Source organism: Pristiophorus japonicus, chromosome 14 (assembly GCF_044704955.1).
Source record: "Pristiophorus japonicus isolate sPriJap1 chromosome 14, sPriJap1.hap1, whole genome shotgun sequence".
NCBI classification, from domain to species: domain Eukaryota; kingdom Metazoa; phylum Chordata; class Chondrichthyes; family Pristiophoridae; genus Pristiophorus; species Pristiophorus japonicus.
The window spans coordinates 180,578,833-180,605,413 of record NC_091990.1 but is presented as its reverse complement, the minus strand read 5'-3'; the positions used below and the strand labels follow the sequence as shown (position 1 = coordinate 180,605,413).

Below are 26,581 nucleotides of genomic sequence, written 5' to 3'. Positions count from 1 at the left end.
ATCACACAATGGTGTAAGCTTTACTCGCGTGGCATCACTTCAGGATCTGCAGATGCATCCGTGGCTGTCCGGGGGTGCTTCCCCACGAGTGCGAGCGCCCGCTCCTCCATCTCAGTGATGTCGCTGGGGACTGGTGGCCCCCCACCCGTTCGCCTCTGCACGGACTTCATCGTCGATAGCTTCTTCTGTAAAAGGTGACAGGACGACATGGCATGAGATCATTGCATGATATCATCGCTAGGCACTGTCACAGACACTGATACAACACATAACCGACATGATTATTATGATCATTTTCATACTTTGCCTAAAGATGTACACCGTGACCGCAGGCTTTGAGCAAAACATTCCCGGTAAAAGTGAAAGAACTTACATCTGATGATGGTCACTCATGACTGTTACTAATCAAATTATGTAAATACATAAATACATGTAAATCAATGTAATACTTACTCTTGCGGATTCCACAAGTTCGTTCCATCGTTTGAGACATTGGTTGCCCTCACGCACCTCTTTTGTCGCCGACGAGACCACCTCTGCTATCTCGGTCCATATCTCCTGGTAAGCCTTTGGGGTGGGCTTCCCACGACCTCCCTGTGTCAAATCACCCCAGCGTATTGACAGGGGGGAGGCATTTGCCTTGTCCGAGATCCTCCTGGCTCTTTTGCACCCTCCAATTAGCTCCTCTCCCACCTCACTGCTCTCTCCAGCGTCAGTCTCCACAGCGTGCTGTGATGCCTCCTCCTCTCTCTCCATTGTAGGCCAAATTCGGTCAAATATGTGGCAGGTAACAGCTACTTTTTGTTTGTCTACTTGCTGTGAAGCTCTAAAGTCTCCTTCCTCCCAAAGCAGCCACACCAAACCCACAGACGCCTTCAATCCTTCTGAGCTCCCTCTCTCTTTGTCTCCTCTTCTGTGCATGTCATGATGACTCGTGACCCCCAGAATCACGGGAATCGAGCATTGCAATGCCATTGCCAAGGACGACCACACTTTATGGCAGAAGGTCAAAAAAATTTAACGCCCATTTTCAAAAGTGGAAACTAGGTGCTTTGAGAATGGGCGAGAAGCCGATGATCTGAAAATCTTTTTTTAATACCGACGCTGGAAATATTGCCCATTTTGGGGCGATAACCACAAAAGTGGAGGTTCTAGCCCTTGGGGTGGTAAAAGCTGACCTTACGCCTGCTTTTACCAGGTGTAAAAGTTTTAAGGACATTCGCTTGGCAAGATTTGGGCGAATAGTCCAAGAGAGGTCGCAATTTGTGGCCCATTGCTTTCTGTTGCCTGGTGCAGAACCTCCACCATATAAAGAAACATTACCATGATCGAAGAGGAGGCCTATCCAGCACCATTGGCACAGGACAATAAAACTTCGGGAGAAGGCGCACACCTGCTGAATCTTCGTTAAAGGCTGAAAGGGTCCTAAGGCGGGCTGTTATCAATGATCCCTTCACCTGTGTCTGATCCACACCATACACAGCCATTCTTGTCCATACTTGCCCAATAAAGTGGACTAATGTACTAGCTACACCTTTTCCCTCAATGACCATGGATGCAATGCATTATTTTGCTATCTTCCCCATTCTTAAAGTGTAAGTTGCATGTTTTTTATTACCCAACCTAATGCTCTATCTAAGTAATTCTCTGTTGGAAGAAGGAAATGTTGTAGCCACCTACTTGATGTCAGTATGTGTCGCTTGACATGAAAGTGGTCTCTCAACTTCCTGTGCTGGGTCTTGAGATGGTCCTACAACTGCTGGTGCTACATCTAATAGTGCTGTCTCTGCCTGGTCCCACACACTATATGGCATATTGCAATTCATTTGTGTGGAGTGACTGTCTGGGATAGATGTGGAGTCACCTTGAGACAGCTCCAAGATATATGCCAACTCCTGCCATTCCCTTGATACTGGGAACTCCATCGGGATGTCTGTGTTGGAGCAGATTGCTGAACATAAATGAAGATGTTGAAGCCCTGAATTGTAGCTCTCTTAGTCCTATGGATCAGCATGTTGAAATTAGACAAGAGAGACAACTGTACATTCAAATCTACGGCAGCTATAGCCCCAGCCAGCACATTTATCAGAAAGACTACACTTGGGTTCAGGACTTCTATCACTGCAGGTGACCCTCGATTGGCCATTCTCTCCCGATGGCTCAGTTAGGTAGTCAATCATCACTGCACAAATATGAATAGTGGACTCCTCTAAGGCTGGCACACACTGAGGGGGAGCAATTTGTGCTGAAACCTGGATCAGAGTAATTTCTGCCCTATGCCTGTTGTTGACACAGCGTCTACATGTACGATGGGCACTCGGGCACAGTCATGGAGGGTTGTCAGTCTCTGAGGAATTGTACCACAGCACAAGGGAGAAAAAAAAGATACAGAGTATGCAGAGCAGCAAACCTCTGCCTGTCCATTTACATAAGAACATAAGAATTAGGAACAGGAGTAGACCATCTAGCCCTTCAAGCCTGCTCCGCCATTCAACAAGATCATGGCTGATCTGGCCGTGGACTCAGCTCCACTTACCTGCCCGCTCCCCGTAACCCTTAATTCCCTTATTGGTTAAAAATCTATCTATCTGTGACTTGAATAAATTCAATGAGCTAGCCTCAACTGCTTCCTTGGGCAGAGAATTCCACAGATTCACAACCCTCTGGGAGAAGAAATTCCTTCTCAACTCGGTTTTAAATTGGCTCCCCCGTATTTTGAGGCTGTGCCCCCTAGTTCTAGTCTCCCCGACCAGTGAAAACAACGTCTCTGCCCCTATCCTGTCTATCCCTTTCATTATTTGAAATGTTTCTATAAGATCACCCCTCATCCTTCTGAACTCCAATGAGTAAAGACCCAGTCTACTCAATCTATCATTAAGGTAACCCCCTCATCTCCGGAATCAGCCTAGTGAATCGTCTCTGTACCCCCTCCAAAGCTAGTATATCCTTCCTTAAGTAAGATGACCAAAACTGCACGCAGTACTCCAGGTGCGGCCTCACCAATACCCTGTACAGTTGCAGCAGGACCTCCCTGCTTTTGTACTCCATCCCTCTCGCAATGAAGGCCAACATTCCATTCGCCTTCCTGATTACCTGCTGCACCTGCAAACTAATTAAGAGAGAGGTTAAGATTCAAGCAGATTTATGAATCTAATCTAAGGGAAGCTGTGCATATCTTTGACTTACCTTGGATATTGCTACAGGACGAACATGGATAGATGTTTAATGGACAGTAATGGATAACACAGTGAATCATTCAGTCACCATTTTTAACATGATAATGAATATGACCTCAAATGAAATTATGCCATGGTTGTCCATTTAACAGCATTGTTTCCCCTCCATTCTTTTTATGACTAACATCATAATTTATGGAATATATTTAAACGATTGAAGACAGCATTGTTATGACATACAATTCACTGACGTGACATCCAGAAGTTGCCTCCTGTAATTAATCATGAATCATTAATCATGCAGTCATTATCTTCTATTTTATTTTTAATTATTATAAGTGTGTATGAGCTTTATGAATAGTGACAGTGATTGCTAGAGTTGTGAGTTTTTTTGTGTTATTAACCATTTGGCCTCAGCACTGTGCTCGCATTCAACAAAACGAAACCAGGCTGCTTTGTAAAATGACAATTGGGGAGAGAGAGTGCAACACTGCTACCTCCACAGACAAATGCAGTGCGATTTGTTTAAAAAATATGATAAAGTAAGCCTGTTGATAACTACGTTTATGGCCCACATGTGTGGTCTCCAGGCTGGTGGCTTATGACCAGCCGGACTTATTCTTGTCAGTTGTATGATTCAGACAAATCACTGTCCACAACAGCATCTTGTTAAGTCTGAAGTAATCTCAACACTGACAGGACTTGTAATGGCAAATAGTTATCTTGGTGCAAACAGAAATCATCACTAATTAATGGTTTCCTAAAGGAAAATAAATTCCTTATTTTGCTGCAAGTATTATAATCCACTTTTACTCTTTGTGGATAAAATGGTGCTGGCATTCATTTTTGTTGCTGTTGAGATACGAAGGCAAGGCCGAGGGTCAGAGTGCAGGACACTACCAAGGTTGACCAGAGTAGGAGAGAAACCAAGAAACAGTGGTTAGGTAATGCCAAACCTAGGTTTAAAAAAGCATGTAAAAGGAAGGGGTGATTGAGCGAAGTAAGGAGTACTGCAGTTATCAAAAGAAGGACAGCATGAAAGAGCACATACATTCTGAGATATTTGCAGGTTCGGAGTAACAAGGGTGAACATGGCATTTTATTAGTGAAAGAGAATGTTGAATCACAAACAACACAGAATACAGAGTTTATGCACCAAACATTTCAATCATATTTTTAGTTTAAAATGGCGACAATGTTTGGGCTGAATTTTAAAGGGGAAGGCAGGTTGGGGGCAGGAGGCACTGAGGCAATCGGAAAACCCAGGAGAGCGGACTGATTTGAATGGGATCCCTCTGTTTCCCACCCACAGCCAGTCAAATTGAGAGGCTGGCTGGCTGTGGGCAGGAAGGCCTGCAGCACTAGGCCGCACTAGAGGAGGGAGGAGGGTTCACGTGGGGGGCTGGGGGAGGTGGGGGGGGAGCTGGGCCAACAAAGTGGGGGCATTCAGATGAGCATTGCGGATAGGGGGCTTCGGGAGGAATACAGGGTGGGCCGGGACCAGCACAGGGGGGGGGGGTGGGGGGATGGGGTCGCTAAGGATCAGGAGGGTGTGAGGAGGATCGGCGGCCAGCTAAGGTTCGGGGAGGGGGGGGGGGTTGTGGGGGGATGTGAGGAGAATTGGGGATTGGTACCAGCATGGGGGTGGGTGGGGGGGGGGGGAATCGTAGGCCTGAGGGGGGGGATCAGAAGCCTGGGCAGGGGAGAGGGGGAATTGGTGGGCTTAGTGAGGAGGGGTAATTGGAGGCCTGGGCAGGTGATCAGAGGCCTTGTGGGGGGTTTCCGATCGCGGGGGATGGGTTAAGAAGGGACCCTAGATCCAGGAGGTAAGTGTAAAGGCACGAGGTGTGTACAATCCAACCAGCTAAAGTTAAAGACAAAATGGAGGTTAAAGAAGATGCTTCCAGCCTCATTATAATATTTAAATAGACAGCCTGCCCCCCTGGCAGCAGATTGGTCGGCCACCCCATCCCGCTTCCTATCCCACTTCCATTAAAACCGGAAGAGCGCGGGTTGGAGGCGGGTTCAGGTCGGGATTGTGATTTTTAACACTTTAATTACCTCCACGCCCCCAAACCCATACCTTTTTTTTTAGGTGAACATTCCTACATTTGTATCCATTATATCCCACAAACAGGCGCACACACACACACACAGAACAATGGAACAGATAATGTGCGCTGCGTGATGTTACCCAATCTCTGATGAGTTTGCAAATGGTGCACATTTCTAGTTCAAGCACCAAAATCTCCTGCCAGAAATAGCTGGGGGCTTCATTAATATATTTTAATGGCAGGGAAGTGAGTGAGATCATTTAGTGGTCGACGTGATTTCCATCTTTTCTGCTGAAAGTGCACAACTTAATCTTACCGTATAAACGTGAGGCATAGAATGTGAGAGCAGGGGGGTTATGCTTGTCCTGTATAAAACACTAGTTAGACCACAGCTAGAGTACTGTGTGCAGTTCTGGTCACCACATTACAGACTGCACCAGAGATGGTACAGAGGAGACTTACGAGGATAGGATTGTTTTCTTTAGAACAGAGGAGGCTGAAGGAAGATTTGATTGAGGTGTGTAAAATTACGAGGGCCCTAGATAGAGTGGGTGGAAAGGACTTACTTCTCTGAGCAGAGATCTCAATAAGCAGGGGATATAGATTTAAAGTAATTCATAGGATTTGAGGAGAGTTAAGAAGACATTTTTCGCCCAGAGGGTGGTGTGGGTCTGGAACTCACTGCCTGAAAGGATGATAGAGGCAGAAACCCTTATTGCATTTAAAATATACTTGGATATGCACTTGAAGTGCTGTAACCTGCAGGGCTACGGACTGAGCTGGAACATGGGATTAGGCTGGAAAGCTCTTTTTCGGCCAGCACAGACATGATGGACCAAATGGCTTCCTTCTGCGCTGTAAATGTTTATGATTCTATGAGTGCACAGGGTCATTCAGCTGTGCCTGTCAATAAAATGGTATTTAAAGGGACAGGCAGCAACCTTTAGGTGTGATGTTTTTTTAAACTTTTACTGATCTTATTTTTTTTGAGTGGTCAACTCTGTGGGTGAAGAGATTTTTAGGCAGGATTTTGTTGGACCAATATTGATGGCAACCTACCCCTTGCGATGCTTGCTCTCGCTATTGGAAACCTTTTTTATTTGCGCGACCTGGACAAAGAAAAGGAGGAGGAGGGTGCAAAGCAAGCTGGATTCCATGAAAGGAGGAATGTGCTTATCGGGCATTACGCTCTCATCATCAAAGGCAGTCCCTCGGAATCGAGGAGGACTTGCTTCCACTCCCAAAGTGATTTCTTTGGTGGCTGAACAGTCCGATACGAGAACCACAGACCCTGTTACAGGTGGGACAGACATTCGTCGAGGGAAGGGGTGGATGGGGCTGGTTTGCCGCGCGCTCCTTCCGCTGCCGGCGCTTGGCCTCTTCACGCTCTCTGCCAGGTTTTGTAAACAACGGGCCAAACATTGTGGTCGGAGGCTTCCTGCAGGCGGACGCCTCTGACTGGAAAAAAAAAAATCACAAAAGTACCTGGTGGTCTCGGAGGAACAAATACTTGCGCTCCGAGGCCTAGATGTGCAGCCTACCGCACAGGCCCACACATCCCAAGAGGGTGGTGGGGTGGGGGGGGGGGTCGGGCAGGGGTAAGGCCGTGCCATTAAAAGGATCAGCGTAGAGGGGGGGGGGGCGGTGGGGGGTCGGGTCGATATTCGGAGTGGTGAAGGGAAGATAATGGTTAGCCACCGGAGGATCATGGCCGGCCTCAGCATCATCAGTGGGAATGGGGGAGGGGGGGAGGGGCCTCGGGGGGATGATCAAAAGCCCGAGCAGTGGCTGGGGGTGGGGGGGGCGGGGGGTGATCGGAGGCCTCGTGAGTGGGTCTGCGATTGCGGGAGGTGGGTTACGTCGGGACCCTGGATCCAGGGGTTTGGTATTAATATGTCTCTACTTATCTGTAGAATAACTTCATGAGGCCTAATGCTGTGCTTGAGCTGCTGTGACCTAAGCCTCTTTCTTGTAACTCAGAGTGCCTGCACAGCATGGGAAGCCTGCTTATATACAATGCTCCCAAGGGATGCTGGGATCCCTTGGGACTTCAGCAGAGGTGCCCTCTGGTAGCAGTGGAATGCTGGTTACAAGGTGTTGCCTACATAACATCACTCCCCCCCGCCCCCCCCGCCAAAGTAAATAGTACACTTACTTACACGGTGAGTCGATCTGGTGCTTTCCACTCCCTAGTCGATCGTCCCGGTACAAACACAGGTGCAGGTGAGCTGGTTGGGCCTTCGCTGGGCTGCTGCACAGCTGGCTTTGCTGGGCTGCTGGGGATGGTGAGTTCAGCTTCATGATCAACCGTGATGTCGGTTGCCACTTGTGTGTGTATCGGAGGGTCGAAGTTGGTGGTGTCCTCTTCAGGTTGCTCGTGGCTGTCTGTGCTGTTTGGTTTAGTCCAAATGCTTTCTGCAGGTTAGTCCATTTGCGAGTTTGACCCCACTCCCTTCTTTGGCTATGACAGTGCCAGCAAGCCATTTTGGACCATGTCCATAGTTGAGTACAAATACACGGTCATTGACTTCAATATCGCGTGACAAATTTGCGCGATCATGGTACATGCTTTGTTGATGCTGTCTGCCCTTGACATGATCATGGAGATCAGGGTGAACTAGAGAGAGCCTTGTTTTGAGTGCCCTTTTCATGAGCAGTTTGGCAGGGGGATCCCTGGTGAGCGAGTGGGGTCTTGCGCGGTAGCTGAGCAGGACTCGGGACAGGCGGGTCTGCAGGGAGCCTTACGACACGCGTTTCAAGCTTTGCTTGATGGTTTGGACTGCACGCTCCGCTTGGCCGTTGGATGCATGCTTGATGCCATTGCGGGTCATGAATTCATCGAATTCTGAGCTGGTGAACCACGGACCATTGTCGCTGACCAGAATGTCGGGCAAGCCGTGGGTGGCAAACATGCCCCTGAGGCTTTCAATGGTGGCAGTGGACGTGCTGGATGCCATTATTACACATTCGATCCAGGTCGAGTAAGCGTCCACTACAATAAAGAACATTTTTCCTAGAAAGGGGCCCGCATAATCTTTGTGGATCCTGGACCATGGTTTTGAGGACCAGGACCACAGACTAAGTGGAGCCTTCCTGGGGGCATTGCTCAATTATGAGCAAGTGTTATACTGGCGCACGCACGACTCCAAATCCGAGTCAATGCCAGGCCACCAGGCGATAGCCTTCATCATGACTATGCCTGGATGGGCACTGTGCAGGTCGCGTATGAAGGTTGCCCTGTCTTTTTTTGGCAGGACGACACGGTTTCCCCCATAAGAGGCAATCCGATTGGATGGACGTTTCATCTTTATGACCGTGAAACGGCTTTATCTCGTCTTGCATTTCTCTTAGGACCGCTGACCAGCCCCCATTGAGGACTCAACTTTTTACAAGAGATGACACAGGGTCCTGGTTGGCCCAGGTCCTGATCTGGCGGGCCGTTACGGGTGACCCTGCGCTTTCGAAGACATCCATGACCAGGCACAGGTCTGCGGGCTGCGCCATTTCCACCCCGGTGGTGGGCAACAGTAGCCGGTTGAGGGCATCGGCGCTGTTCTCAGTGCCTGGCCTGTGGCGGATTGTATAATCGTAGGCTGACAGTGTAAGTGCCCATCTTTGGATTCGCGATGAAGCATTGGTGTTTATGCCTTTGCTTTCCGAAAATAGTGAGATTAGGGGCTTGTGGTCTGTTTCTAACTCGAACCTGAATCCAAACAAATACTGGTGCTTTTTTTTACCTCATAGACACAGGCCAAAGCCTCTTTCTCTACCATACTGTAGGCTCTTTCGGCCTTGGATAGACTTCTAGACGCATATGCAATCGGTTGGAGTTTGCCCGCTGCATTTGCTGGCTGTAAAACACACCCGACACCGTACAACGATGCATCACATGCTAAAACTAGACATCATACAACACAAGCTTGTTCGAACACAGCAAATTTCTGGCCTTTTTGAAGGCGGCCTCTTGATTTTGACCCCAAATCCAGTTGTCTCCTCTGCCACGTTTTGAGTCGCAGTTCTTCTGCACATTCGCTGTGGGTGGCCATTTTGGCCGCAGCCTTTGCAAACATAGTGTCTGAATCGACACAGACGGACCCGATCGTTACCCCTGCAACGCCAGCATGTTAAACCATTCACATTTACACCCCTTGGCGGACTCTGAGTCGGACTAATTTTTTGATCAACAGTTATTTTCTGCACAGTACTTGCCAGTGAGTTTTGATTCCGGGAGAATCTCAACGTTGAGGTCGTGAACGCCTGGCTTAAGGTGATGTTCTGCATCACGTCCCGTCCTGTTGTGAAAACGTCCCGCAACACATTGTTGAGGAGTTCACCAAATTCGCACGGTTCCGCGAGCCTTCGTAGGTCTGCGACATATTCCGCTAAACCCTGGCCCTCGGTGCGGTGATGTGTGTAGAAGCGAAAGCTGGCCAGCGAAACCCGAGTAAAGGCTTCACCCTCTGTAAACTTTTCTAAACTACCAATGGCAGCCATCTCTGCATGTAAGTCCGTGATCTGTTCTCGTCGCCAGTTAATATGTCACCACTTATCTGCAGAATAACTCCACGAGGCCTAGTGCTGTGCTTGAGCTGCCGTGACCTAAGCCTCTTTATTGTAACTCAAGAGTGCCTTCACAGCATGGGAGGCCTGCTTATATACAGTGCTACCTAGGGATGCTAGGATCCCCTGGGACTCCAACAGATGCACCCTCTGGTGGCGGTGGAATGCTGGTTACAAGGTGTTGCATACGTAACAGGTATAAAGGCACTTACCTCTTGGATCCAGCAGTCCCCATCTTGTTGTAACTGCCAGATTTTACAAAGTGTGCAAAACCCGGCCACATGCAGTTAAAAACAAAATGGAGGTTAAAAAAGAGGCTTCCATCCTCATTATAATATTTAAATTGCCATTCCGCCTCCTGGGAGCGGATTGGTTGCCCGACCCAACCCACCCCCACCGTTAAAACCAAAGTGGACGGCTTGGGGGCAGGTTCAGTTCAGGAATTCCATTTTTAACAATATAACTATCCCCATGCCCCCAACCCACCCATTTTCTTTTAGGTTAAAATTCCCGCTATGTGTCAGGTGCAGGCTAGCATTGCATCGCCCGACATGGGTACAAATGTAGGGCCAACATCAAATTGTCTCCAATGTATCTTGTTTTAAACTGCTTTGTGTTGGTCCAGCACTTTTGGTCTTAATGCAGAAAAATGCTGTAATCAGTCTTGTGTGCATTGCTACTTTAATACAATTTAACTGAGCTTCACAGGGAATTTCCTGAGTCTTTGTTGCATTGGAAGATGAGGTGGGGATGGGGAACTTTACTTGTTATGATTCCTATCACAAGATGGGGTTAGGAGACGTTACTGAGTGTGATTTCTAACACAGTTGACCTCATTCTAACATGCCCCAAGTCATGAGAAGAAGCAGATCGCAATTGCTGATGGTGAAGTTAAATAAATAAGAAAAATTGTGAATGATACAACAACAACAAACTGCATTCTTGCAGCTCCTTTAACGTAGTAAAACGCCCCAAGGCACTCCACAGGAATGCTATCAAATAAGATTTGACGCTGAGCCAGATAAACAGGTGATCAAAAGCTGCGTCAAAGGTTGAAGGAGCATTTTAAAGGATGAAGAGAGGTGGAGAGGTTTAAGGAGGGAATCCCAAAGCTTAGATTGAGGCAGCTGAAGGCATGGCCGCCAGTGGTTGAGTGATGAAAATCAGGGATGCAAAAGGGTTTCAAGTGTTTCTAAAGAATACTAGGCTACACTGACTGCTCTGGAGTTAGATTCATGTTCTCTATCCACAACAAAATACATATTGGGCCTGAAATTCTGGTCGGAGGCTTCTTTCAGATGAACATCTCCGACCCGAGAATTTTTAATGAATTTACCTGGTGGTTCCGGAGGCGCTTGCGATTCCGGTGGTTAGGCCTTCTCTTCCCGTGCATCGGAGCGCGCTCCTGTCATAAGAACATAAGAATTAGGAACAGGAGTAGGCCATCTAGCCCCTCGAGCCTGCTCCGCCATTTAACAAGATCATGGCTGATCTGGCCGTGGACTCAGCTCCACTTACCCGCCTGCTCCCCGTAACCCTTAATTCCCTTATTGGTTAAAAATCTATCTGTGACTTGAATACATTCAATGAGCTAGCCTCAACTGCTTCCTTGGGCAGAGAATTCCACAGATTCACAACCCTCTGGGAGAAGAAATTCCTTCTCAACTCGGTTTTAAATTGGCCCCCCCCGTATTGTCCTTAACGTTTGGACGTGTGACCGCACAACCAATCAGGTACAGTATTCTCATTAATAGCAATGAGAACTCCGTATCGATTGATGAGGAAACAAACCCAGACACACTAAACACAACATAAAAAATAAAAAACACACCTCACATAAATAAAATTGATTTAAATTACAGTTAATAAATGCGTTCGAAAAAAAAATATTTTTCCGATTTAAAAAAAAAGTTTTGTAATTTAGGGTTTAAAATAAACTTACCTTAGTGGACAGGGTTTTAATATAAAAATGTGTTTTTAAATTGTATTGTTATATGTTTTTATATGTTTTAAAACTCTTACGCTGTTTTTACCAGGCACAAGAGTTTTAAGGACATTCGCTGGGCAAGAGTTGGGCAAATACCGCAATTTTGCCCATGCGAATGTCCTGGCTGCCGAGATGCGTGCGATCTGTCAAGCCAGAACTCGACAGATCGGAAAAGCCGGTTTATGCCGCATGTGCATTGGGTGCCGAAAACCGGCTTGTGTGATGCCTCCCTGGGACCGTACACACTCCGTACGGACCCGGGATTTCAGGTCCATTTAGATTTTTGGATGTAGAGTTTCTATCTTACTATTTGAAAAATTCTGAATGGTTCTGCACTGACATCAGAATAATGATGAAACACAAAAGCATTTTGTAATGTTTATCCTTTTGTATTTTTGGAAGAAACATTTTAAACTGATGGTGAAAGATAAAACAATTGATACAAAAAGCCAGCTGAATTTGCAAGAAGTTACAGATCCACCTGTCATTAATATTACATTGTGTCAGACATTCATTTTTAATTGTCACGATACAAAGCTCAGACACTAATGAGGAAAAATACATGTGAAATGTTTAGAAAGTCAAGAGCAAGTGATAAAAGGAATTCTCGACACCGGTATCTTGACATCAAGTTAGCTCCCACCTCGGGATTACTGATTCTGGAATGGCAGTCTGCCAAACTTCTGTATCCCTGTAACTTTTGCATTTTTACAAAGATAAATGATATTTAAGTGAAATAAGTATTTTCCTGCCAGGTTTTTCTGCAGGACTTCCTTAAGCACTAGTAACTTTGCTAAATATAACACAGATAAATGCTCTTTCCTTTTATCATTTAAATAATTACGCTTAAGCACTGAACCTAACTGTACACATCCGCGGATGTCCCCTGGCTTTGCGCACAGTTTTATGAGAACCGAGTATTATGTTTAGCGATATTGATTTAGCAGCTTTCGGGCATCCCTGGGATTTGAGAGCGTTGGGAAGTGGGACCACCAATAGCAGCACTGGGGACCGAGCAATGTTTTGAGAAGGGTCTTTGGATCTGGGAGCTCTGAGAGGGTGACATTGGGATCTAAAATCACTGCACAGAAAAGTTCCGGAACACTGGGACAGATACTTGAGGTCTGGTGTCACTGGTAGGAGCTCTGTGATCTGGGAGCATTGGGGGTGGAATGTCCTGGGGTCCAGAAGCATTTGTCGTGGCTCTGAGGTCTGGAATTCCTCTGAGAGAACAGTCTAGGTATTTGTGGGCACTGGGAGAGAGTCGTGGGTTCCTGAAGTGCGGGAACAGAGCCCTAAGGGAAAAAAATTGTGGAGTCCAGAAGTTCTTTGAGCATTGGTGGGGCCAAACACACTGGCTTTAATTGGGGGTTGCTAGAGCCTAGTAGTGCCGCCGTACAGAGTTTATCAGCCTCGAGGGGGAGAGGGCACAGGAGAATGGAACTAAAATGCCCATGGCCTTTTTCAGACCATCAACCTCCCCTGCCACTAGCTTCCTGCTTCTCGGCTTTCTTTTCTGACCCATCCAATGCCCCTTTTGGCCACTCACCCCTTCAAATGCTTTCCTATTGTCAATCCCTGTCTTAAGTCATTCCATGTACTATTAGTGAGTTTAAAGTCTGGAGCTTTACCAGCGCTGGGTCGACGGAATCGGAGGCGGGTTCAGCTGTGAAATTTGAAATGACTGTCAACCCGCCCCCAAACTAATCTCCCAGGTGTCGGGTGTGACACTGAACAGACCCGACACCAAGCGGCAGGGGAAGCAGTGTGGATAATTAAGAGCTTGTTAACAGGTACTTAAAAATAGTTTAAGCTCACCTTTAGATTTTAAGTGTTCGGCAATGGCTTCCCCACTCCTCGGGGATCATGTCAGGTAAGGAGATCGGGTGTTGTGTCAGAATGGGTTGATTTTTTAACTTGACAGCTGCAAATGGCCTATAAAAGCTTCCATTTCATGCATGTTCACTGTCCAAGGTTAGAAGCTGTTGCTTACTGCATTTGGTAGACAGATTGAGATTTATGCAGCGAGCAAGTATTTGGAGGAAACACTCTATCCAGTATTACCTCATTGGAACAACCACTCTCAATATTGACATCGCTTCTGTCATCTCAACCTCAGCTGCCATCTATTCCATCGGCATCAGTGCCCTTGAAAAACTCTCACCTTGGGCCTCAAAATCCCACCACGATCAGCCCCAACAACAGCAGCACCAGGCACATCAGCAGCACCAACAAAAACACCAACCTTCTCCACAATCACCTGATGCTGTACAGAACACAGGGCATCAGCATCTGACCATATTGCTGCCAGGGATGGCCTCACCATGGTCAGATTTTACTTCACTTGACACTGTACACTCTGGCTGCCACATGATGTGTCAGGTTTGACCATGCTAACACCATGAAGCATCCCTGCAATGCCCGAGCTATTCCTTTCATACTCATTACCATTGTGGGGGTGGGGGATGGGGAGAAGGGATTGTTATATATGTGGACTTGTATTTACTCTGTACAGCCACCAGAGGGCTCATTCCCCAGAGTCCCAAAGGATCCCATAATACCTTGGGAGCACAGGTATTTAAGGAGGCTTCACAGGTTGGAGAGGCACTCTGGAGACCTGCAATAAAAGATTAAGGTCACAGTTTACTTTGAACTCACAATGTTCAGTTTGACTCTTTCTCCATACACAACAGCTGGCGACGAGATACAGATAGCGAACCCAAAGATTCAGAGAACAGTGGGCATCCTGGAAAAATTCTCGGAGGAAGATGATTGGAAAACTTTTGTGGAACGACACGACCAATACTTCGTGGCCAGCGAGCTAGATGGGGAAGAGAGCGCTGCCAAATGAAGGGCGATCCTCCTCACCGTCTGTGGGGCACCAACATATGGCCTCATGAAGAATCTGCTCACTCCAACGAAACCCATGGAGAAATCGTACGACGATTTGTGCACACTGGTCCGAGAGCAGTTGAACCCGAAGGAAAGCGTTCTGATGGCGAGGTACCGGTTCTACACCTACAAAAGGTCTGAAGGCCAGGAAGTGGTGAGTTATGTCGCCGAGCTAAGACACCTTGCAGGACATTGCGAATTTGAAGGACATTTGGAGCACATGCTCAGAGACTTTTTCGTACTTGCCATTGGCCACGAAACCATACTTCACAAACTTTTGACTGTAGAGAGCCCAACCTTGAGTAAGGCCATAGCGATAGCCCAGGCGTTCATTGCCACCAGTGACAATACGAAGCAAATCTCTCAGCACACAAGTGCTGCTACGAGTACTGTGAACAAAGTGATGTTGTTTTCGAATCGTAATGTACAGGGCAGGTCACACATACCTGCAACTACACGTCCGCAGATGTCTCAGAGTCCATCATCAAGGGTGATGAATGCAAGGCCATTAACACCTTGTTGGCGCTGCAGGGGTGATCATCGTTTCCATTCATGCCGATTCAAAGGATACGTTTGCAAGGGCTGTGGAACAATAGGACACCTCCAAGGAGTGTGCAGGCGAGCAGCTAAACCTGTTAAACCTGCAAACCACCATGTTGCAGAGGAGGACAGATCCACGGAGGATCACTACGAACCAGAGCCTCAGGCCGAGGAGGCAGAGGTACATGGGGTGCACACATTCACCACGAATTGTCCCCCGATAATGCTGAATGTTGAACTAAATGGACTCCCGGTGTCAATGGAGCTGGACACGGGTGCGAGCCAGTCCACATGGGCAAAAAGACTTTCGAAAGGTTGTGGTGCAACAAGACCTCAAGGCCAGTCTTAACTCCAGTTCGCGCGAGACTAAGAACATACACAAAAGAACTGATTCCTGTAATTGGCAGTGCTACCGTAAAGGTCTCCTATGATGGAGCGGTGCACAAGCTACCACTCTGGGTGGTACCGGGCGATGGTCCCATGCTGCTCGGCAGGAGCTGGCTGGGAAAGATACGCTGGGACTGGGACAACGTCCGAGCGCTATCGCCCGCTGATGACACTTCGTGTGCCCAGGGCTTAAACAAATTTCCTTCGCTGTTCGAACCAGGCATCGGGAAATTCCAAGGAGCAAAAGTGCAGATCAAACTTATTCCGGGGGCGCGACCCATTCATCACAAGGCGAGAGCAGTACCGTACATGATGAGAGAAAGGGAAGAGATCGATCTAGACCGACTGCTACGAGAGGGCATCATTTCACCAATCGAGTTCAGCGAGTTGGCCCAGTTCTCAAGGGAGAAGGCACCATCAGAATCTGTGGCGATTACAAAGTAACTATCAATCGTTTCTCCCTGCAGGACCAATACAAACTACCAAAAACCGACGACCTCTTTGCAACGCTGGCGGGAGGAAAGACTTTCACGAAGCTGGATCTGACTTCAGCCTACATGACGCAGGAACCGGAGAAATCATCGAAGGCCCTCACCTCCGTCAACACGCACAAAGGTCTTCTTGTTTATAACAGATGCCCGTTTGGAATCCGATCAGCGGTGGCAATATTCCAGAGAAGCATGCAAAGCTTACGGAAGTCGGTCCCACACACCGTGGTCTTCCAGGATGATATCTTGGTCACAGGTCGGAACACAGTCGCGCACCTGCAGAACCTGGAGGAAGTTCTTAGTCGATTCAACCACATGGGGCTCCGGTAAAACGCTCGAAGTGCGTTTTCTTGGTGCCTAAAGTGGAGTTCCTGGGAAGGAGGATTGCGGCAGACAGCATCAAACCCACCAACGCGAAAACGGAGGCAATCGAGAACGCACCGAGGCCACAGAACGTGACGGAGCTGCGGTCATTTCTGGGACTCTTGAACTACTTTGGTAACTTCTTACCAGATCTCAGCACACTGCTAGAACCACTGCATGTCTTACTACATAAAGGGGGCGAATGGGTTTGGAGCCAAAGCCAAGAAAATGCCTTTGTAAAAGCAAGAAAATTGTTATACTCAAACAAATTGCTTGTGTTGTATGATCCATGTAAGCGTTTGGTACGAGCATGTGATGCGTCGTCATATGGCGTTGGGTGTGTATTGCAACAAGCTAATTATTTTGGGAAACTGCAACCGGTTACTTATGCATCCAGGAGTCTGTCTAAGGCCGAGAGAGCCTACAGCATGATTGAAAAAGAAGCATTACCGTGTGTCTATGGGGTATAGAAAATGCACCAATACCTGTTTGGACTAAAATTTGAATTGGAAACTGACTATAAGCCACTTATATCCCTGTTTCCCGAGAGCAAAGGGATAAATACCAACGCATCGGCCCGCATCCAGAGATGGGCGCTCACATTGTCCGCATACAACAACGCCATCCGCCACAGGCCAGGCACAGAAAACTGCGCAGATGCTCTCAGTAGGCTGCCATTGCCCACCACGGGGGTGGAAATGGCACAGCCCGCAGATCTAGCCATGGTTATGGAAGCATTTGAGAGTGAGCAATCACCCGTCACTGCCCGGCAGATCAAAACCTGGACAAACCAGGACCCCTTATTATCTCTAGTCAAAAGCTGTGTGCTTCATGGGAGCTGGTCCAGTGTCCCAGTGGAAATACAGGAAGAGATAACGCAGTTCCAGCAGCGCAAAGATGAAATGTCGATACAAGCAGACTGCCTTCTGTGGGGCAATCGAGTAGTGGTCCCCTAGAAGGGTAGAGACACTTTCATAAGTGATCTCCACAGTACCCACCCAGGCATCGTAATGATGAAAGCGATAGCCAGATCCCACATGTGGTGGCCCGGTATTGATGCGGACTTAGAGTCCTGCATTCACAGATGTAATACATGCTCGCAGTTAAGCAATGTAACCAGGGATGCGCCACTAAGTTTATGGTCTTGGCCCTCCAAACCGTGGTCTAGGGTACATGTCGACTATGCAGGCCCGTACTTGGGTAAAATATTCCTTGTGGTTGTAGACGCGTACTCCAAGTGGATTGAATGTGAGATAATGTCGGCTAGCACGTCTGCTGCCACCACTGAAAGCCTGCGGGCCATGTTTGCCACACACGGCTTACCCGATGTCCTGGTGAGCGACAACGGGCCATATTTTACCAGTGCTAAGTTCAAAGAATTCATGACCTGTAACGGGATCAAACATGTCACATCTGCCCCGTTTAAACCAGCATCCAATGATCAGGCAGAGAGAGCGGTGCAAACCATCAAGCAAGGCTTAAAGAGGGTAACTGAAGGCTCACTGCAGACTCGCCTATCCCGTGTCCTGCTTAGCTACCGCATGAGACCACACTCACTCACTGAGATCCCACCTGCTGAACTGCTCATGAAAAGAGCACTTAAGACAAAGCTCTCGTTAGTTCACCCTGATCTACATGAACAGGTAGAGAGCAGGCGGCTTCAACAAAGTGCATACCATGATAGCGCAAATGTGTCACGCGAGATTGAAATCAATGATCCTGTACTTGTATTAAATTATGGACAAGGTCCCAAGTGGCTTCCCGGCACTGTTGTGGCCAAAGAGGGAAGCAGGGTGTTTCGGGTCAAACTTTCAAATGGACTCATTCACCGGAAACACTTGGACCAAATCAAACTCAGATTCATGGACTACCCTGAGCAACCCACCTTGGACCCTACCTTTTTTGACCCCCAACATACACACCAGTGGCAACCGGCACCACGGTTGACCACGAAGCAGAACCCATCATCCACAGCAGCCCAGCAGGGCCCAACACACCAGGCAGCCCAGCAAGGCCAGCTGCACAGCAGCCCAGCGTGGGCCCAACAAATGATTCAACAACACCAGCTTTCACACCGAGACGATCAACCAGGGCAAGAAGGGCCCCAGATCAACTCACATTGTAAATAGTTACACTATTGACTTTGGGGGGGGGGGAATGTTGTTATATATGTGGACGTATTTACTCTGTACGGCCATCAGAGGGCTCATTCCCCGGAGTCCCAAAGGATCCCATAATCCCTTGGGAGCACAGGTATTTAAGAAGGCTTCACAGGTTGGAGAGGCATTCTGGAGACCTACAATAAAAGATTACGGTCACACTTTACTTTGAGCTCACTGTGTTCAGTCTGACTCTTTCTCCATACAAAACAGCGGTACCCTTATGTCTCACCATTCACTGCAACTCACTAAGCCACTTCCAAAGGTGCACACAAATCTGTCTGAGAACACAAAGTGTTAACAATAAAGATTTCAATATTTGACAACACAATAACAGAAACTTTACATGAACATTGCTGAAAACACCCAAGTGCGTACCCTGATGTGTTATTAGTTGGTATGATTGGACTAGGATGAGGGTCAGTGTGAGAGGTGGCTTGTGAGATGGGAAAGAGATAATGTAGATAGAGAATGAGGGATGGTTGGAAGTGCAAGGTAAGTTGGTGTGAGTAAGGATGTGTAGGAGTAGGATAGGAAAGGCAGATAGATGGGGATGTGATGAGTGGCCCATCAGGATGAGGTTGAGTGTGGCTTTGCAGTAACGTTTTGTGATCTGCTGAGATCATTGAAAGGTTTGTGCCACTGCAGCCTGGTCCTCCTGACCACATCCTTGCTTGTGTCCTCCTGTGCAATGTGCAACCAGGCTGCGTTGGTGTCCTGGGGAGGTCTCTTCCGCTCATTGGAAGGGAAGAGACCCTCCCTGCGTGCTGTGATTCTCTATAAGCATATGGAGTGAGTCATGGGAGAGCCTGGGTGTAACCATGCACCTCTGTGCAGTAGCACATTGAAGCATAACTGTCAAAATCAATTTGTACATGGGTCCCTTTAAGGAAACTGGGTGATGATGTGTCATCAAATGACGTAATCAAACCCGCTTCCTTTTAATTGGTCGGACACCTCACTGGGCCGGCTTAACCGGCCCCATCAGGGCAAAATGACTGGTACAGGGTGGGATGGAGCGGGCACTGGGCTGGGACCTCTCTACGGACCCTGGCCACACCGAAGCCGCCTTGGCCGGCAAAATCAAGGCCAAAGTCTTTAATAAACACAAATTTCCATAAACAAACAAAAATACCTCACAAAATGCGTAGCAGTGTGTTATTTTAACAGTTTCCCAGTTTTCGTGCAGGAAAAAAAATAACTTTTTCCAGAAGAGAAAGATTTTTCAACTGAATTCGGACCCAAAACAAAGATGAGAGGGCCCTTGCTGTGTTTGCCACAGATATTGGCCATTCAGGAGGAAGACACTAATTCAACTTTATCTTCCAGCAAGGTTTGAAGTACTTGGAGGACGTAATTGAGACCTTGTTCAGCTTTTCCATTGAGAAAAACAAAAATCCATGCTTGAAACAAGCTTTGTTTGATTTTCTCAGGAGCAGCAAAAGAGACGACAGGAGCTGTTGTTTAAATTATACGTGAGGGCTGAAATTCAGGCCTGCCAGAAACCTGGCGTACACACCGACTTTTTTGGCCCATTACCGCCGCTATATTTGCGGCAGCCACTTGATCCATATTCAGTCATTTATTTTTAAATGGTTTCCTGCGGTAATGAGCGGCAGGAATTGGGAGTTTACAGCGGTGTAGGTGGCTTGATTGGAGCGGGATAATCTCTGAGAAATTAAGCATTCTGGTCATGTGCAGATAACGAACCAGCTGCTCCCTGGCCTTAAAGGCCACGGTTTGCCGCTAGGCCCTGAGGAGGGAAGGAGTTGGCTTGAAGGATGGCTGGTGCTGCTCTACCAAAGAGAGCAAGCCGATTTTCCGACGCAGAGCTGGAGACCCTGATTCAGGCTGTCGCGGGCAGGAGGCAAGTGCTTTATCCAGACATGGGGAGACCCACTCGTGAGGTGTTCATGAATGAATGGAGGGAAATTGGTGTGGAGGTCTCAGGAACCTCCATTCATAACCGGGTCGTGACACAGTGCAGAAAACGTTCAGTGACATCATCCATCTGATGAAAGTGAGTACCTGTTTCAACAACTGCTGACTTTGCATTTGCAAGCTTCTCCTTCATCCTTCTCTTATTTCCCATCTTCATTGTTTAGTCACTGAAGCAGCATTTCATTGTTGATGCCTCTCTCTCTCTCTCTCTCTCTCTATATATATATATATATCTGTGTGTGTTCTCGCAATGGAGGCTCCCTTTCATCTGACACTTACAGCTGCATGTCAGGGACAAACACTTGTGCACTTATTTCTGATGCACCATCACAGTGGTGCTCACCAACCATGCTTTGTTTTGCAGGCCAAACTGGCTGACAATAGAATGGAGCAAAGGAGAACTGGGGGTGGCGGGGCACATATACAGGTCCTCACACCCTTGGAGGAGAGGGTCGAGGCGCTCATGGGCAGACATGGTGCCTCCCACGTGGGCCAGGGTACTGCTGATGCCGATGTGGGTAAGTGAGGGCCCTCATTTAATGCTATCTCTCCCTGAATGCTCCAGTACTTACTGTGCCTTTCCTTCTGGAAGTCTGCTAGTTGCAGCCTCTATGCGTCAATTCCCCATCTCCCCTCACGGCAGCCCTTCTCCCATTTATGCTTGCAGATGAGAGTCTGAGTGGCAGCACAGGCAGCACAGGAGAGAGAGAGGTCTTGATGAAACCCTTGACGACACAGAGATGTCTAATGAGATCATTGAGGACATTGAGAGGTCCAGATGTGCTGATACTGTGGAGTGGAGATCTCAGTGATGAGGAAGAGGAAGAGGAGGATACTGCCGGCAACACTGGGTCACCACTTCCACCCACACACGCCTGGGAGTGCGCGGTCCGATCTAGCGCAGATAGTACAGGGGTCTGCACCGGGGCCTAGTGGGCTGCAGCATTGTGATGGGCAAAGGGAATCTCGGGTGCCATCTCTCCGGGGGAGCAAGTCTGCACCAGAGTTCTGCTGAAGGGGACTCAGACGAGTCCATCGATGTTGCGGCTTATGAGAGAAGGGTGCAGGCCTTCATTGCCAGATGTTGGGGGCACTGTCAAGGGTGCCGGAGAGGCTGTCAGAAGTGGTCAGGAGCGTGCCTCCCGCATAGTTGACAACTCTATGCACTCCATGGAGCCCATCATTGCCAGTGTGCAGGCGATGGTGGACTCCCAGAGTGACCGTGTGGATCCAGCTGTGATGCTGCAACCTGCAGGTGATGTGGCAGCTGCCATTTCAGCACAGGCGCGAGGGAACGAGTGCATCGATGCTGGATTGGAGAGGATGGCCGTGGTCCTGTAAGCTCAGAATGCTCATATGCACTCTAGGCAACAGGCCACGGAGCATCTTAGTGCTGCTACGGAGCGTCAAACTGCTGTCATGTCTGCTGGCATCGAGACTCTGGATGTTCTCCTGTAGTCTCAGCTCAATGCCACCCAAAACGTTCGTGTTGCCTTCACGGCTGGGTCCACTACAGGCCATGGGGGACCTTCTGGTGTGGTGCCACAGCACCGACCTAAGCTCCCTCAGATTGGTGGTGGTGGGAGTGATGCAGGCTCCTCGGACCAGGATACGGATGAAGCGCTCTCTCAGGGTCACACCATTCCTGACCCCAGACCTGTAACTCCGCCATTGCATCCAACCAAGGACTCGCCCAAGCCAAGCCAGACTGAATGCTCCCAGGAAGGTACTGATCAGTCTGCAGACAGCCCTTTCAGGGCCAGAGCTGGTACTAGAAGGACATCTGTAACTTCCACACAAGAAACATAGCAGGCTTCCCAGACCCATGTGGCAGCCACAGGGGAGACACTGAGGTGAAGTAGTAGGTTAGGCATGCGTATGAGGGGTTATAAGGAGATGCACAAGGGTGAGAAATGATGTTTTTGTGTACGTTTTTTGGACTGTTTTTTGTATTGTTGGCTTTTTGCACTGATTTGGATGATGTCATAAATCTTTATTTGTTGCACGTATATCCGGGCAGGTATTTCATTTAGAAGTGGGCAATTATGTGTGAAGGCACTCATTGGGATGGCCATGGAAAAGAGGGGCTGAAGGGTCATGTGGAGATGAGATTATGTGAATCGAGCACCAATCAGTCATGTCTGCACCTCCCTTGCAGAGTCGCGATGGCGATGATGCCTCCTGGCTGGGTGGCGACGGGGATTCTGGTCCTCCTCCTCCTCCTGTTGAGCCTCCTCCTGGTCCTCCTCTTCCTCCTCCTCCTGCGCCTCCTCCTCAGGTGGTACTGCTGGTTCAACCTCCAGCGGCTGGCCCCTCAGGTTGTGCAGCATGCAGCCGACCGCCATGAATATGGAGACCCGTTCAGGGGGAGTACTGCAAGGTGCCACCAGACTGGTCCAGGTAATGGAACCTCTATTTGAGCATCCCGATGCAGTGCTCGATGATGCATCTGGTGGCAGAATGAGTGTCATTGTGAGCATGCTCAGCCGCTGTCCTGGGGTTCCTTGGTGGAGCCAGCAGCCAAGTGGACAGGGGATATCCCTTGTCGCCAAGCAGCCAACCACAATCCTGATTTGGCCAGTGAAGACAGCGGGCACACTGCTCTGGTGCAGGATGAAGGAATCACGGCTGCTGCCTGGATACCTAGCATCAACTGCCAGGATCCTACGCTGGTGATCACACACCAGCTGCACATCCAGGGAGTGGAATCCCTTTCTGTTGATAAAGAGTTTGGGATTGTTCATTGGCACCCTCAGGCCAACATGTGCGCAGCCGATGGTACCCTGCACCCTGGAGAACCCCGTAATCCAGACAAATCCAGCCTACCACTCCACCTGCTTCTCTCTGGTCATGGGGAAGGAGATATCTTCGACTCTTCTCCTATACAGAGCATTGGTCGCCTGCTGGATGGCGCGATGGACAGAGAATTGGGAGATGTTCGATATGTCTGCAGTTGCAGACTGGAAAGACCCCGTCGCGTAAAACTTCAGAGCTATGGTGACCTTGGCTCAACAGTCAGAGCTGTCCTGAGCCTTGTGTGAGGCTGTAGATCAGGACATTGCACAGCTCCCTCAGTACGTCCTTTCTAAACCACAGCCTTCGCAAATATTGATCATCACTGAACTCCAGGAAGGAAAACTGATGTCAGTACACCCTTCCCCCAGGCCTGTGCTGGGCTCCTCCAATGGCAGCTGGCTGATCACCTTCTCCCTGTTCCTGCTGATGTTCCTCAGCCTCTGCAGGCTGCTGCTGGCAAGGCTCTTGGCCCAGTTTGTGGTGCGAGGGGTCAGCGTACTTGAGCCTCTTCCTCATGCCATCTCCCTCCTGGCCACCCTCGTTGAGGTCTGCGGCCATCTGCAGGCCCCTTCTCCAGGTTGGGCTGCTGCCTCCCTTGCCCGCTGCCTCTGTACCCGTTGCTGACGGTGCCACCTTCTCCTGTGTGCGTCCCTGCCTCTCACAAGATGCACAAGGCGTTGCCCTGCCAACACTGAGCCCTTTCTGTCTGAAGGCTGGACCCTCACAAGCAGACCTTGGTGGAGCAGAGAACGAGGCCCAGCGGCCTCGATTAATCAGTGAGAGTGAAAAAGTTTTCTAAACTCACAGAAAGTTCTGAAAAGTCCGCTGCGGGTTTGCCAAATCCCCGCAGAGAAATCCGAAAAAGTTCGGACAAAAAATACCCGATCGCACAAAACCTCCATTCTCCTCTTCTGGCGCTCTCAAGCAGCCTGGCAAAGTGCACCGACCAAAAAGCTGGTGGGGGCACTGGCAGGAAAAAAAAGCTGTTTTTTTTATAGCGAATATAGGTGGTGCGACCGCGTAGCAGCAGTGCGCATTCGAATGATGTCATCACGGCCGCAAGCCCCACACCGCAGCGGAAGTCAGCGGTTTGGGGCGGAAGTTGACTCCGCCCCAAAAATCCCCCCGCGTTGAATACGTGTCGCGGGGGCCAATCAACTGCAACGTGGCAGCCACTCGATTCCACCGCATGGCCACCGCAAACCCACGTTAACGGGCCTTAACGGGACCCCGAATTTCGGGCCCGTGTTGTCTAACTTTTTCGAAGCTAAATTTGATCAGTTCACAACAAAATGGTATAGATGTTAATATTTCAAATGTGAAACATTCACAAAATAAGGCCCTGAGAATTCATACTCCAGTTTGTTTTGAAATCTTTTTGGAAAAAGCAAAGAAACTTGCAAATTCTCACAAGATGAGGGGCTACAACCCTCTGCTTCAACTCAGAAATCTACTGAAGCATGGACACTGCATATGATCCGGATGTGCAGATTGTACGTTGCGAAATTCTACAATCTGCACATTTTCAGATTGCAGGGGTCTGGTTGGTAACTACCATTAACTTTCTGCTGCAAAACACCTCAGGTCGCTGGAGAAATATCACCAACGATGCCTCCACAAGATCCTGCAAATCCCCTGGGAGGACAGATGCACCAACGTTAGCGTCCTCGACCAGGCCAACATCCCCAGCATTGAAGCACTGACCACACTCGATCAGCTCCGCTGGGCAGGCCACATTGTTCGCATGCCAGACACGAGACTCCCAAAGCAAGCGCTCTAGTCGGAACTCCAACATGGCAAACGAGCCAAAGGTGGGCAGAGGAAACGTTACAGGGACACCCTCAAAGCCTCCCTGATAAGGTGCAACATCCCCACCGACACCTGGGAGTCCCTGGCCAAAGACCGCCCTCAGTGGAGGAAGCGTATCCAGGAGAGCGCTGAGCACCTCGAGTCTCATCGCCGAGAGCATGCAGAAATCAAGCGCAGGCAGCGGAAGGATCATGCGGCAAACCTGTCCTCCCCTTCCCTCAACGACTATCTGTCCCACCTGTGACACGGACTGTGGTTCTCATAGTGGACTATTCAGCCACCTAAAGACTCATTTTAAGAGTGGAAGCAAGTCTTCCTCAATTCCGTGGAACTACCTATGATGATGATGATCTGCTGCAAGAAAATATTCACGAGGCTTTTGAGTTAGGCTGATGCCTTGAAGTAAAAACGCAAAGACAATCTGTGTGCGTATATATAAGCATGTTATTACGAAATATAAATTTTTTTATGTTTTTATTTTGTTTATAACTTTATTTGGGATGTTAGAAATTTCAGTTACTCAGGAAAAAATTGGCTGAGGGAATTTTTTTTCACAAAGCATATTGCGTGATTCCATTGATTCCATTTATTTATTTTATCTTTATTATTGCTCGACCTTCCTGACTAGTTATTCAGGATTGGTTGTTTGCATAAGGCCTTAGTAGTTTCTGGTTGGTGGTTTTCTAGTCGTTTTGATCCACACGTCCCCTATCTCTTCAGTTCTAATTTGCTGCTGTTTTACTTTGATTCAATTAACAAAATGTGGCTGTGACAGAAACAAACATGACCATTGCAGAAGTGTGCCTTTATTAGATGCCACAATGGTTGGTCTGCAGTACAAGATAATAGACCATGAGAGGGCACCAATAGCATTATAACTGAAACATATAGGGACTTGGCAGAGTTAATGCTGTGAGGATGTTTCCCCTGGCTGGGGAATCTAGAACCCGGGGTCACAGTCTCAGAATAAGGGGTTGGCCATTTAAGACTGAGATGAGGAGAAATTTCTTCACTCAAAGAATGAAATTCTCTACCCCAGAGAGCTGGATGCTCGGTCGTTGAGTATATTCAAGGCAGAGGTCGATAATCTTTTGGGGAACTAAGGGAATTAAGGGACATGGGGATAGTGCAGGAAGGTAGAGTTGTGGTAGAAGATCAGCCATGATCTTGTTAAATGGCAGTGCAGGCTCGAAGGGCCGAATGGCCTACTCCTGCTCCTATTTCTTACGTTCTTATTATAAACCACCTTGTGCAGGAAAAAGGTGAAAATGAACACATTAGGCCCTGAAATAGGATCTCGGTTGGTAGAATGAGTAACAGCTGGCTCCTGGAATCGAAGCAATGATGGTTTACATGACTCAGTTATAAATTTCACTCCTAAAATTCCAGCCTCTTCCAGGCATAATTATCCATTTTAATGACTGTAGGA

General features: G+C 48.4%; 1 protein-coding gene across 1 annotated transcript in view; it reads left to right on the top strand.

Moving 5' to 3' along the window:
- Nucleotides 1–26,581, top strand: part of LOC139279662 (ethanolamine kinase 1-like) — a 610,209-nt gene that overhangs the window by 364,417 nt on the left and 219,211 nt on the right. The window lies entirely within an intron of this gene.